At 49.6% G+C, this 13,494-nt stretch overlaps 1 protein-coding gene across 1 annotated transcript in view; it reads left to right on the forward strand.

Moving 5' to 3' along the window:
- Positions 1–8,747: 8,747 nt before the first annotated feature.
- VCAN (versican) overlaps positions 8,748–13,494 on the forward strand; it is a 99,036-nt gene continuing 94,289 nt past the window's right edge. The window contains exon 1 of the mRNA XM_066339648.1: positions 8,748–9,074. The gene's annotated coding sequence lies outside the window, so the exon portion shown is untranslated. The remainder of the gene's footprint in view (positions 9,075–13,494) is intronic.

Here is a 13,494-nt window from a genome sequence, read left to right on the forward strand (position 1 = left end):
TGAAATGATTGCAGGCGAGCAGAGGTTACACTGCGTGGAGGGTTTCACTAGAAACCACTCAGACTTTCAGAGCATGGAAAACAAAATTGCAACAAAATGATCAAAACCTGAGAGGAATTTTTCCAGCCTCTCTTTGTGTTGCTTTAAGCCTGTGAGAATTCATTAAATGAGTCCACAAGTAGGAAATTATCTCATTCCATTTTGTAATTAAAAAACACACAAACATCTCTGTGAAACCAAGCATCTCAAGGTACTCAACAGAAAAATATACAGATCCTGCTCTGAAAACAAAGGTCTCAATCCTCACGTGACAGCATGAGAATAACTACCACAGTTAAACATGGAGGAAAAGGGCTGGGCACAAAAAGCATGCAAGACTTCGCAAATTCAAGTGTTGCAAAGTAGAAAGCTACAATTTCACACATACACACACACACACAAAAAAAAATTGAGCTAGCAAAGATGGGTGGACAAAAAGTGAAAGGGGCAATGGGAGTGTGCAGGTATGTATGTGTGGATATCTGGTTACATCACAGATGATGAAGTATAAACACAGAGGTGCATCCTTTAAAAAAAGGGGGGGGTGGGGGAAGTAAAAATCCTGTCTTGTGCCCTTTTCCCACTTGCATCCCACATGCTTCCGCTGAGCCACTTGGGGCTGTGTAAAAGAGCCCACTGTTCAGCAGCAACTGGGGAGCCAGGAGCGGCTCCTGGGCCTGAAAAAGCCACATTTCACTTATCTCTCCTCCCCTCCTCGAGCCCAGATGCTTTGCAAAACTAACAAACTGCGTATCTACATCTCATAGCCAAAATTGCATATCAGACTACATCCACTGAAAGCCTCACTGTCTGGGGCTGTGGGGTTCAGCAAACCTTGGCTGGGCTGTCCTTGAGCCTGCTGCTTGATTTATGTTTTCAGATGGAAACTATATGAAGCTCTTAGTTATGCCTGGTTTTCTGCCAAAAAATCAGTTTGACCTAAACTGGGCTTTATAGAACCTAAAGTGCAAGGTGAAGTGTCACATAATACACAGTAAAACCAGGGTCTATTTTTTTTTTTTTTTAATAATGAAAGGGTACATTTTCTTAGGCTGAACTGTGAAGTTTTCACTCATTTTTAGACTTTCTCTGTGGCTGCTGTCAGAGGAGTAGCTGGAAGGCCCAAATTGACTTTCCTGTCTTGTCTTTTTTTCGTGTCACATCAGTGGAGTCTGATGCCAAGGCAACAGAGGGAATGAAAAGAGACCAAAAATCGTCTGTTTTCGGTAACAAGCACTATCTCTAGAGGAAAGGACTCAACTTTACACATGTGTTGGAGGCTAATAAATTGTAACAGAGGCAAAGAAATCATTGTGAGGCTCAGAGCATCTTAAAAAAGAAAGAAAAATTTGGGAGGGGAGGGGGAGCGGGGCGAGATAAGAACCTGAGACAAAGAATATTCACCAGTCAGTAGTGCCTTAAAGAAAATATATTGTGCATCAGGTTCCGTGCCCTGCAGCCGATTAAACAGAGCGGGCGATGTTCATTAGCGGCACCAGACGTGTGTTAATTACTGTAATTTGTAGGATGGGAAGTGCCACCTAGTGGCAAGGAGCGCGCGGCCGCGGGAGCGCATCCCGCACCCTGCATCCCGCGCTGCCAGGGGTGCCCCAAATCTGGCAAAAACTCCCGATTAAGGCAGCCTATTAATGGTTTATCAAGTGCCAGTGGGAATCACGGCTCCGGGCAAACACGAGAGGCCTCTTAGTCTAATTTAGTTGGGACAATAGGTTCCAGAGACCCAAGATGGATATCCCCGGTGCAGATGCATTCCTTTTAATTCTGTTTGGTTTACCAAATAGGAATTCCTCTAGGAAACCTCAACAAAGAAGTGGATTAATGAGAACCCTAGCAGAGAGTGTTTGCTGTATAAGCAATTCCGAGTCTAAGTAAAGCAAGGGGCAAAGTCTGATCAGCATTTAGTACTAAACTCAAATAAATTCTGACAGAAGCGGGTGAAAAATGCACCAGCTGCAGGTCAGCAAGAAACGCTAACAACCCTCAAACGCTCGCCTGTCTATTTTCATTAAAGAGCAAACAGTGAGAAAAACAAACACTTATTTTCCCCCTGCCTTTTGTTGCTCTGGACACTCCTTCCCTCAGCTGTAGTGTCCCCTGGTTTTCATGGCATCTTGCTGCTCTTCAACCTCCTTTTCCTCTGCTTGGGCAGCTCCCTCTGCCAGGTTTATTCACTGTCTCTGCTGTGCCAAAGGCTCCTCAAATTCCCTGTTTTGCTTTCATGCACAGAAGGAGGAAGACTCTCCTGTCCCAAGCTGCTTCCCTGGAGTGTGGCAGGGAGATCCTCTCTCTTCTTGGACTGTCCTGTGTCTGCAGTGCTAAAACTTGCTGAATGGAACAGAGGGAGGTTGTTGTGCTTCAAAGAGCTTTGTTGTAGCAGCTTGCTCATAATCATCTTCAAATGGTAAAGCTGTTTGTTCCACTGGACACAAAAAAGTGAGATATCCTGAGGTGCTGGTGGTGGTGAAGCTGTGAAAGAGGGGACACTGCTGGGTACCATTACTACTTTCAGGATTACTAGGTTTCAGGAGAAATATTTCAACTCCACAGCTTCCTCTATCCCTGGTGCATCTGAGCCAGGGGAAGAAAAAGATGAGAAGGTGATTAAACAGCTCCTTCCTGTAATATGCTATGCAAGGATGTAGCTGAGGCCAAAGTCAAGAAAAAAACTACATCACCTCCACATCTGAGCAGATGTGGAGAGTATTATAAATTGTACTAAGACATATCTGCAGACCCCCACAGGCCTTTTTTGTTTTGATTGTTTATATATTATTTTGTTACTTTGTTTTAAATGGCATTATGAAAGGTATTGGACATTTCTGAGAGTCAATCAAAGTTGTGAGATGCCAGGACAGGATCAGATCTTTCAACCCAAATTTACACTCTTTTACTTAATTTTGGCTTTGACTCTTCCTGCAGACATGAATGTTTTCATCTTTCCTTGCCTGCTAACAGCTACCAAGATTTCCACCTTTCTATTTTGATCAACGAAAATGAGTCACCAGAAGAGAAAAGCAGAGATTTTCCTGCATGGTGGGGGGACAAGAAAAAAGTCTGAACTCCCTATTTCCTCCACATTTTTTAGGGTGTTCCTAATCTATTTAATTTCTTTGCTTCCTCTTCATACACAGCCAGGGAGAAGAAACTGTTGACTGACACTTGTGGAGTCAGCAGGATCTTTCCAGTGACTTCAGTAGGTTTTGGATTAATCACATTGTGAATGTTTGTTATTGCTTTAGCCAAGGATGAGAAGGCCCAGGAAGAAGAGATTAGTTAAGAAAATCTCTCTTAATCCATTTCAAGAGTTTGCCCTATCAGTGAGGAACCAGACCCAGTGAGTTTATTGTTTTCACAATGGTGGTACCTTCGTATCATGAAGAAAAACAAAACAAAACAAAACAAAACAAAAAGAGTATGAAAGACTCATTTCTTTTGGTAAGAGAACAAATCCACATTTGATTATTCAGGATTACTTCTACACTCAAGCTTATGATGCAGCCACACAGTTATCAAAACAAAAATAATGCAAGCCCAGGATGGAGATTATCAGAGGAAGCCCAGGACAGCACGGATTAGCACAACACTTGACTATGGCTCAGGTCACCCTGTGCTGATAAGTTTCTTAGTTTCTTTCCTCCCTTCTTGCCTTGTGCTGTGTTTGGTCCGCACATAGATCAGCCCTGAGAAGGACCTTGGTGGTGACCTGCCCACACTGACCACTCCTCCCCCAAATCACAAAGCAGCCATTCTTTGAGAAGCCAGACCTGGCTGTGGGAAGCAGGCTGCTCTTTCAGCCTGAGCTGGAGACACAGCCTGACACTTACACCAGCCAGAACCAAACACCACCAGCCTCCTGACACTGCTTTTTGGGGGGATTAACCTTGGAAACATAAAACATCCCAGTCTGGCCCCTTGTCCTTGGGGTCAAGGCAGAAACACTGAGTCAAAACAGAAGGCAGCATCAGAACACAGGAGGAAAACATCATTGCCTTTGCCATCATCATCCAGTGCTGCTGAAAGTCTGGACCTTCTCCTGATAAATTCTGTCCTGGAAAAAGACTATCTCAGTGCAGATAGTACCATGTCTGCATCATTACATTTAATGCAGAAATAATAGCTAACCATCAATTGTGGCCTGTTCTGCTACCAAATGAAACACTCTATTCATGGTTTTTTGTAGCTGAGCGCTCTCCCGTCTGCTGAAGAAATACGGAGTAAAAATAGGTGGAGAAGGGTTTTGCCACAAAAGAAACATTGACATAAGCCATCAAGTGTTTTGTTTGAGAAAGTGGTTGTGTACACTATGGTTACCACTGCTGCTAAGCCTGACTCCTTTGGAGAGTTTTAATTTGCCTCTGAAAACATATTTTACTTGAAGTGTTGTAGGAAAGAGAAGTACCAGGGAAAAAAAGCTTTTCTTAAATGTGGAATCAGACAACTTGCAAAAAGTCTATTGTTTTGGGAGATTTTGTGGTTTCTGAAAACACATTAGATAACTAAATCACTGCAGAATAAGGAAGCAGCCTACATATCTGTAGCATTGAGGGAAAAATTGGGCCAGTGGACTCATTTTCAGCACAGCTGCCATGGCACAACCTTTTGCAAGTAGACGAGAGTGGGAAGTTGGACCTTCAGGGCCACTGACCAGGTGGAATAACTTTGAAAGGATCTTTGATTTTGCCTGAATTGACCTTAGTACTGCTGACATGTAAATTATATTAATTATTTCTTTTACTTTTATGTAAGGTTTTTTTCACACACAGCAGCTGAGGAGGAAAAAAAAAACATAGAAAACACAAAGTAAAGGTGATTGTGAAGCCACAAAAGATGGCTTAAGAGAACCTATGCCAGACAAATTAGTTTTTCCTTGAGAAACTCTGTTTCAGATGCACAATATCTTTCAAGTGACGGGAAGCTTTTTTATTTCCCCACAGATGTTCAGTTTGATATTTTCACATTGGCTGTAGCTATGGTCTAATTAATTTCAGATATTTGAAAACAATGGTTTCTCATAAAGAACCATTTAGGGCCTGTGTTTCACATTAAAAATGATAATCATTGTTGAGTCAGTAACACAAAACCTGTGCTTAAGAAGTGTGTAATGAAAATAGTATTTTTCTTCATCTCTGGACTACGATGTAGCTGGGAGGGTTTTTTTTTCTTCTCTCGAGTGATCTTGCTTCAGGATGGAGACAAAGCCTAAACATTTTCCCTTTTGTTGGGTTTTCTCACACAAATCCGAACATCTGAAAACCATGATTTGTCATGGGAGACTTTGGCAGCCTGAGTAAAGGTTTACTGTTTCTACTTTGCCTAAAATATTTACAAAGAAAAGTATCTGTCATTCACAGTGAATCAGACAATGTTTCAGGCCCCTGACATAACCCATGGAGGCAGCCTGCGTGGTCTCCAAGAGGAGGAAAGGATGTCCTTTTTTTTTGGGTCCTACAGAAAGCTTGGGTCCCGGGGAAGGTGGGGAGGGTTAAATAAAGTGGGATGAAAACACCGAGGGGTTGCAGCTGTCTGTTTTTCCAGCTTGATCCGCTCCTCACTTTCCCCAGTCATTCTGAAAAGCCCCCAGGGTCTCCAGCGTAACACACCCTTCTTCCTCCGGGGTTTTCTCTCCCTGAAGGGCTGGGGAAGAGTTCCTCATCCCACCCTTCCCAGCCTCTGGGAACCTGTACCCTGCGACCACCTCTGCCCGTGCCTTTGTCTGGCCAGCCCCAAAGCCTTCCCCGTACCCAGAAACCTCCATCCCACGGCAGAAAGGGCTGGGGGAAGCGCGGAGCCCCCGCCCGCCTCCTTTCCTTGTGGCCCGCCGCCGGGAGGGTGAGGAAGGGGAGGCTCCGCGCCTCCAGCCCCGGGGCCCCGAGGCTCCGCGGGGGCTCCGGGAGCTCTGCGCCGGCCGGAGAGGAAGAAGAGGAGGAGGAGGAGCAGAAAGAAGGCAGGGAGCGGCCTGGGGAGGAGGGGGAAGGGGGTGGACTCTGCATCGTCCGCTTTCTTACCGGCTCGGAGACCGAGCGGCTTTGGCCGGCCGGTTCCCATCAGAGCTCCAGAAATCGGGGGTGTAGGAGAGGAAAGTGTAGGGGGGAAGAGTCTTTATTCTTAAAAAAAAACCAAAAAAACCAAAACAAAACAAAACAAAAAAAAACAAACAAAAAAACCCCCCAAAAAACCTATTTTATTTCCCATCGTGAAAAAAAGAGGTGCCAGCAGCGAGCCGACCCGAGGCTGGTTTAGCCCCGGGCTATAACTACTGGTTGCTTCTTGTTGGTGCTTGTAGGGCAGAGAGCCGCGCAATCACCCGGACGTGCTCCCTGCTCAGATTTCTGGCCAGACTCAGGATCTCCCTACCCGTCCCTTGGAGAGGTGGTCAGCACTTCACCTGGACACCAGCACAGCGGGTACCCCAGTGGGAGCAGAACCCCGCAGCTTCCCATCGTGCTGTTGCAGCCACAACTGCAAGAGGATGCTCCACAGCAGAGCAAAGATCTCCACAGGGCAGGGACAGCAGTCGCCCTCTTCTCTTTCCATTCTTTGCCAAGAGCCACTGATCAGTCTCCAGGGGACAAAGGTCAAGGCGTCATGAAGAAGCAAGGTCAGGGCTGCAGGAGTGGCTCCTGCTCTGTTAAATGTCACCCTTCCAGCCTGAAGTCAAGGCAAGGAACAGGTGAAGCTTGGAAGCTGAGGACACTGAAGGGTAGAGGGGCAGCTTGACTGGCGCCTGGTCATTTAGAAGTTCCTTGTTTGTCCTGAAGGGTGGCCTGGAGAAAGGGAGACACCCAGTGCCATGGGGGATGTCCTGCTTTCCTTTCCAGAGGCTGGGATAGCAGCAGGATGGTCTCCTCCCTCTTCACCTAGAAAAGGGAGTGGGCCAGAGAGATTCCTACCGTACGGAATCATATGCTTTCACATATGTCTTCAAAGGGTTTGTCTGCAGCCTGGGAAGGCTGATATTGTATGGGGAGTATGGGAACAGTGCCCTCACCGTGCGTCTCACCCAACCTCTTTTTGTCTGCGGGGGGCAGAAGAGGCTTGTTTGAACGAGTGTTGGAGATTTTCAATGTCAGTTATCCTCCTTTCACCACAACACTGTGCAGAGGAAGCGTGCGCTGCCTCAGCAGTGACACTGCACACGGTGAGGCCGGCAAAGCTACCAAAAACAGGAACTGCAAAGAATCTGCGTGAATTTGCATCAAACACCCTCAAAAACGTGCCCACAACTGTTTATAGTGCCTGTTTGATAACAGAGTGCTGTATTTCTGTCAACTCCTCTGACGCACGAGGCTCAAGGATTGAGAAACCTCGTCCCAAGGTCCATGTGTTTAGGCGTGGCAGTGCCAGGAGGCACATGCACTGCGTAGGGACTGACCCAGGCACGAAGAACTGGGGGGACTGGTGCTGCTGGGAGGTGGCAGTGTGGGAGAGAAACCTCTTTTCAGTATCACAAGTAAGCAATTGTGTATTTACTCCGTCTAAGGAGGAAAAACAAACAAGGTCTGTAAGCTGAGATAAGGATTTCACCCAGCGCTCCAGCTCCGTTCACCCAGGCCACAGCTCACACAAAGCTGATCTGGTTTAAGCATCCAGGTCTCCATGTCTCCCTGCTTGGCTGTCATCTCTTCCACCTCCTTCCCCTCCAACTTGGCATCGAGATCTGTCTTTGGAAATAAGGGCTTTGGTCTTGTCTGAAATCCTCTGTCAGTATAACGCTGGGGACGCAGCAGCTGGAACAGTAACAGTGAGAGGCGCTGAAGGAAAACTCCTTCTGCCTCTTCCAAGTACCTGGGGCTGCCAAAAACGTGCCCAGAGCAGTGCAATCAGACACACCTATTTCTCTAGGCTTTTCTTTTCTGGCTCCAGCTTTACGCCTTCCTGGAGGAGAGGGACTTCTGGCATCTGGTTCTCTAAGAGGGAGCAAGCCAGAGGAACTGCTTTTGCCAGCATTTTGTGCCTGTTGAGAGTGTCTTAAATGTCTCCCATATACTGAGATAGGTACATTTTGGGATGGGGGCCGCCTGGAGAGCACACCAGACCTTTATTAACTGGTGAACATCCCTCGCAAAAGGGTGGTTTAGAGTTCTGCTTATGACTTCATCTCTGAGAGGCTTGGACAGCAAATGCAGTCTAATCTTTAAAAAAAAAAAAAAAAAAAAAAAAAAGGAAAAAAACGGGGCTGGAGATGCATGGGTGGAGAAGCTTGGCTCAGACGGCTGCCGATGTGAGGCTGCCTGTGAATTGGCATCAGCAGGGGAAGTTTGGAACCAGCACCAATTTATTCTTTCTTTGCAACCTCCGCTGAGACTGGGGAGGCAAAGGGGGAAAAAGGCATTTCGGTCCCAGTCACTTTCCCCATTTCAACCGGCTTCGGGAGCCAGGGTGGAGGAGGTCTTTCCATTCTCTTCCCGGTTAATTGTCTAATTGGGGAACAATGCGCCTTTCGCACCCGCCTGCCCCTCTCCGAAGGGTTCCGGGCGAGCTTGGAGGGACCCGTCCCGCCGCACCGGGCTGCGGGTCCCCGCTCCGGGTCTGGGGGCCGCGGGGAGCCCCGAGGGGCGGCCGGGCCGTGCTGGGCCGGGGGCGGGGGGGCTCCGCTCCGCGGAGGCAGGCGCTGGGGGCTCTCCTGCGCCCAGCAACTGCGGGAGCTTTGGAAATTGCAAGGAGGCTCTCGCAGAGCTTGTGAACCCTCCTCTCCCCGAGCCAGCGCCCCTCCTCTGCAGCGCTGACGGTACAACGATATAATAATGATGGGTGGCTGAGGCTCGCATTTGAACTTGCAGGCTCGCTCCCTTTGCCCACAGCTCGGTCCGCGGCTCGGAGTCAGGTGCTCGCCGGCGGGAACTGAGCGAAGGAGGGGAGACCGAGCTCCGGCAAAAGTGGAGACCCCGGAACCACCGGCTCCTTCCAGCACTAACGAGGGGATTTACTCTTTCATGCGGCCACTGGGATCTCTGGACTAGCCCAGCCACCACGTTGTGATTTTTTGCGATCTCAGCAACACGCTACCTTTTAAGGTAACTATAACTCTTTTATTGCGGGTCGATTTTTCTCTCCCTCCCTTTTATTTTTCTATATATATGACTGCCAGCAAACACCTAGTCTAAGATTTGAAACAATTGTTTTATTGCTTATACCAACAAAGAGTTTGAACTGCAAATCTTAAGCGGGAGGGAATAGCGATGATTGGTGAATTTAAACAACCTGGGGTAAGTTCAACGACACGCGGGGGAAGAGGACAAGGAGGGATGCTCGGGAACCCCAAAAAAAAAAAAAAAAAAAAAAAAAAAAAAAAAAAAAAAAAAGAGAGAGAGAGAGAGAGAAAAGAAAAGAGGAGAACAAAGAAAACTAGGGAATAGAAGACTTCGGGGTGGGAGCCCTGACAGAAGTGTTCGGTGCTGGTGGTTTGGATGGCTGGGAAGGTAGAGCCGCACCTCCTTGGCGTGCGACGAGGCTCCAGAGGGAGACCGGGAGGAAGCTGTTCCCTACGGGTGTTAAGTACACAAAGCGCCTCTGTGGCAGGAGCGACGAGAACGGACCTTTCCCCTCGGCCACCAGTTTTCTAGCGCTGGGATAAGCGTGCGCTCTGTGTCCTTCACTCCTGCGTGCTCCCCACATCCCTTTTTTTTTTTTTTTTTTTTTTTTTTTTTTTTTTTTTTCCTTCCCCCTCCAATCCCTTCCCTTGATGTTCCTGGAAAGCTGCTCGCAGGGCAGAGTGGCTCTGAGGTGCTCAGCATCTTCTCTCCAGAGGAGCGGGAGAGCAGCGTGCTCCGCGAACCACATTTTTTCTGCGGAAAGGGGGGCGGTGGGTGAGGAGAATCGCAAGGTCAGTGGAGCAAAACGCCTCTTACACCCCCGTCTAGTTTCTGGGGCACGGGCTCTGCCTTCCCCCACCGCTGCTCGTGATTTCGCCTTTGTGTTACAAAGGAAAAGTAAGAGCACGGTGGAGGGCAAGAAGGGAATTCCGACGGCGGGAAGGAGCGGGCTGTATGTGTGTGTGTGTGTGTGCGGGGACGCCAGCGGGACCGCGGGCAGCCTCCGCCGGCCCCCGGCACTGTCCCCACACAAAGGGGCGGCGGGCGGGGGCTGGCCCTCATTGTCCCCCTGGTCACGTCCTCCCGGCCACCCCCTCTCCCTCCCTCCCTGCACCGGCTCTCGGGATTAAGCCCCCATGGTTTTTTTTTTTTTCTTTTTTTTTTTTTCTTTTTTTGTTTCCCCCTTCTCCCTACTTATACCCCGCTTCCCTCGGTTTTTCTCCCTTTCCCCCATTCTCTTATTTTTCTTCATCTTTTTCTCATTCTTTCCCTCCCTCCCCTTTCCCCCTCCTTCCTCCTTCCGTTCCTTTCCCCCCTTTCCCCTTCTACTTCCCTCTTTAACCCCTTTTCCTTTTCCCTTCTTTTTGTTTCTTCCCCCCTCCGCTTTCTTTCCTTTCCCCACGTTTTTGCCCCCATTCCCCCTTTTTGCGCTGTCTCTTCCTTTTTCCTCTCTTCCCCTTTTTTCCCCTTTCCTTCCCTTTCCCCCCTTTTTCTCTTCCTCTCTCCACCTTTCCCCCTTTTTCTTTCCTTCCCCCCCAGCCCCTTTTGTTAATTGATGCGTGAGCGTTCAAACGCGTTGCAAAAACAAAACCCCCAAAACCCATCCCAGTTACGGGAGAGCGTAAATGTTGGATGGGTTCGGGGATTGCCTTTATTTCCTTGCATTTTTTTTTTATTATTATTTTTACTTTTTATTTTATTTTTTCGCCTTTCGGTCTGAGCGAAAGGGGAAGTTTCCTCCGCTACACGGAGGGAGCGGGGCTCGGCGGGGCGAGCGCGGGACGGGGCGGGCGCGGTCCCGTGCTGCCGGGGCGGGGGGAGGCTATGGCAGGGCTGCGCTTTGGCGAGGTCTTTTTGTAGCGTGTCGGCCGGGGGTCGAGGGCTAAGTCCCGGTATTGGGGTGGCGGGCTCGGTACCGCTCTGGGGCCACGGGCTCGGTGCCGGTTTGGGGTCGTGGGCCTGGTCCCGGCCCGGGGGCGCGGCCGCTGTCGAGGAACGGGGCGGGCGCGGCGGCCCCCCGGCGCCCCCCGGCGGCGAGCGGCGGCATGGCACCCCGCGGGTTTCCCGCCAGAGGGCTCCGGGTCCGTCGCCGTGAGAGGAAAAAAAGGCCAAACTCCCACAAATCAGCGCCGTAATAAAATAATTTTAAACACCCAAGACCTCCTTGACAAAAGCCCCTGTCGCCGCTGTTCCTCACACTCCCCATCCAATCCTGGGAGTCCTCTTCACAAGAAGTTGAGTCCAGAGGAGGCTCCGGGATGAGCAGAGGGATGGAGCAGCTCTGCTGGGAGGAAAGGCTGGCACAGCTGCCATTGTTCAGCCTGGACAGGAGCAGCTTTGGGGTGACCTCACTGTGGCCTCGCAGGGCCTGAAGGAGCTGCAGGAAAGATGGAGAGAGACAATTGACAAGGGCTGGAGGGACAGGACACAGGGAACAGGACACTGGCTTCCCAGTGCCAGAGGGCAGGGATGGATGGGATATTGGGAAGGAATTGTTCCCTGGGAGGGTGAGGAGGCCCTGGCACAGGGTGCCCAGAGAAGCTGCGGCTGCCCCTGGATCCCTGGCAGTGTCCAAGGCCGGGCTGGAGACTGGGGCTTGGAGCAGCCTGGGATAGTGGAAGGTGTCCCTGCCATGGCAGGGGGTGACAAAGTGATATTTAAGGCCTCTTCCAACTCAAACCATTCTGTGTGTCTGTGATTCTGTGGCACAGGAACAGGCAGTGCCCTGCTGGACAGCGGGGTGGGATTGGCGTGTTTCCAGCTCTGTGCAGTCCCTCAGTGCCTGGGCTCGAGGTGGCACTGGGGCTGTGGGGATGGCCAAGTGAGGTGAGGGCACCCGCAGTCACCCTTGTGCCTGGCACTGGGTGAACCCCAAGAGGTGCAGAGGAGCCCCTGTTTGAGCCCACAGGGGGGTCCTGGTGCCTAACCCCATGATGGCAGTGTGGGGTTACATCTATGGGAGCCATGAGTGACACCTTCATATCTTTTCCACCTCTTGCTCCCTTCATCAATGTGGGTGCTTGAGAGGGGTGGGCAGGAGAAGCCCTCAGTTTTCCTGGAACAAGCTCATCAGGGCATCAAGCCTGACAGAGGTCCAGGTGCACTCGGGCAATGCTTTCCAGCCACAGGGTAGGATTGTCAGAGTGTCCTGTGCAGGGCCGGGAGCTGGACTTGGTGATCCCTGTGTGTCCATCTTGGGGATATTCAATGTTTCTCGAAGGCAGGAGCAGGAAGGTGGAGCTGGGGTGATGCATAAGAAGCAGGGTGTGCTCATTGCTCCACCACACACTGCCTCTGGCAGTTCTCCGCTGTGTCTCCGCGTGGCTGTCCCAGAGCCTGCAGCTGCTCCCGGCATAAAAGCGTGGGGCTGTGAGGGACGTCCCAAGGCAGCAGCTGCTGCAGCCAGGAGTGTCAGAACTTTGCTCTGGTCACTGCTTCTGTCTGTGCTCCAGCCTGCAGGTAGCACCACAAGGGCTCATCCTGGAGGAGTTTCCCCCCCAGCTGCTGGAGGTGATGAGGAAGGGATGATGCAGACACCTCGAAGACCTTCTCTGAGGCCTTGGGAGGGCCTTTCCAAGGGATAACTGGCCAAGCAGGGGCCACTGATGAATCGGATGCAGGCTGATGTGCCATGTGTCAGCACAGTGGGATAATGAATCACACAGCATAGAGAAGGTGAAGCTGGCAAAGTTAATTAGGCAGAGCTGATGGTGAGGTGGACATATGTCAGCAATTAACAGTACCAGGATTAAAGGATTGCAGAAGTAAAGGAAAGTTCAGCATATGTGTATTTAAGGAAGGATGGCACCTGTGAAGCTTTCAGAGCTTGGAAGATAGCAAGGGATGTGCTATGATTGGGATTGATCATTTCCAGCTTGTTGCAGTTCCACTGGAAATTGTAATTTACTGTTTTACCCATGAGAGTGAGCAGCCTTCCTTCTCTTCTCTAGGGCCAGGTTCTATTGGGTCCCACCCTCTTTTTTTTTTTTTTTTTCCCCTTTCAATCTTTTATGTCATTCTGACTTTTACTATGAGGGTCAGATGGACAGGGGCTGCTTTTTAAATATTTAAGGAACCTATCCAATTTTCTCAATTCAGCTGTAGAGCATGTGCAGAACCAATCTCAGTGTGACCTAAGAGACATTGTAACCTCTATGAAAATGGTTAATTCCTCATTGTGTCAGCTTCAGAGTAACCAGGAGTATTTTTGGATGGTAAGCTTTAGTCTCTTCCATACCAGGATACTTCACTTTCTGAACCTGGAGTTCTAAACAGAAAGAGAGATATGTTGTTCTTCCATCTGGTTAAATTAAAATAGCTTTGGTGTGAGATCAAGCTTATGCTGCAAACTAAACACAAGCTGGAATTTGGTCAGAACTTACTGCTCCTATGAGTTTTTGCT

This window comes from Sylvia atricapilla, chromosome Z (assembly GCF_009819655.1).
Source record: "Sylvia atricapilla isolate bSylAtr1 chromosome Z, bSylAtr1.pri, whole genome shotgun sequence".
Lineage (NCBI taxonomy): Eukaryota > Metazoa > Chordata > Aves > Passeriformes > Sylviidae > Sylvia > Sylvia atricapilla.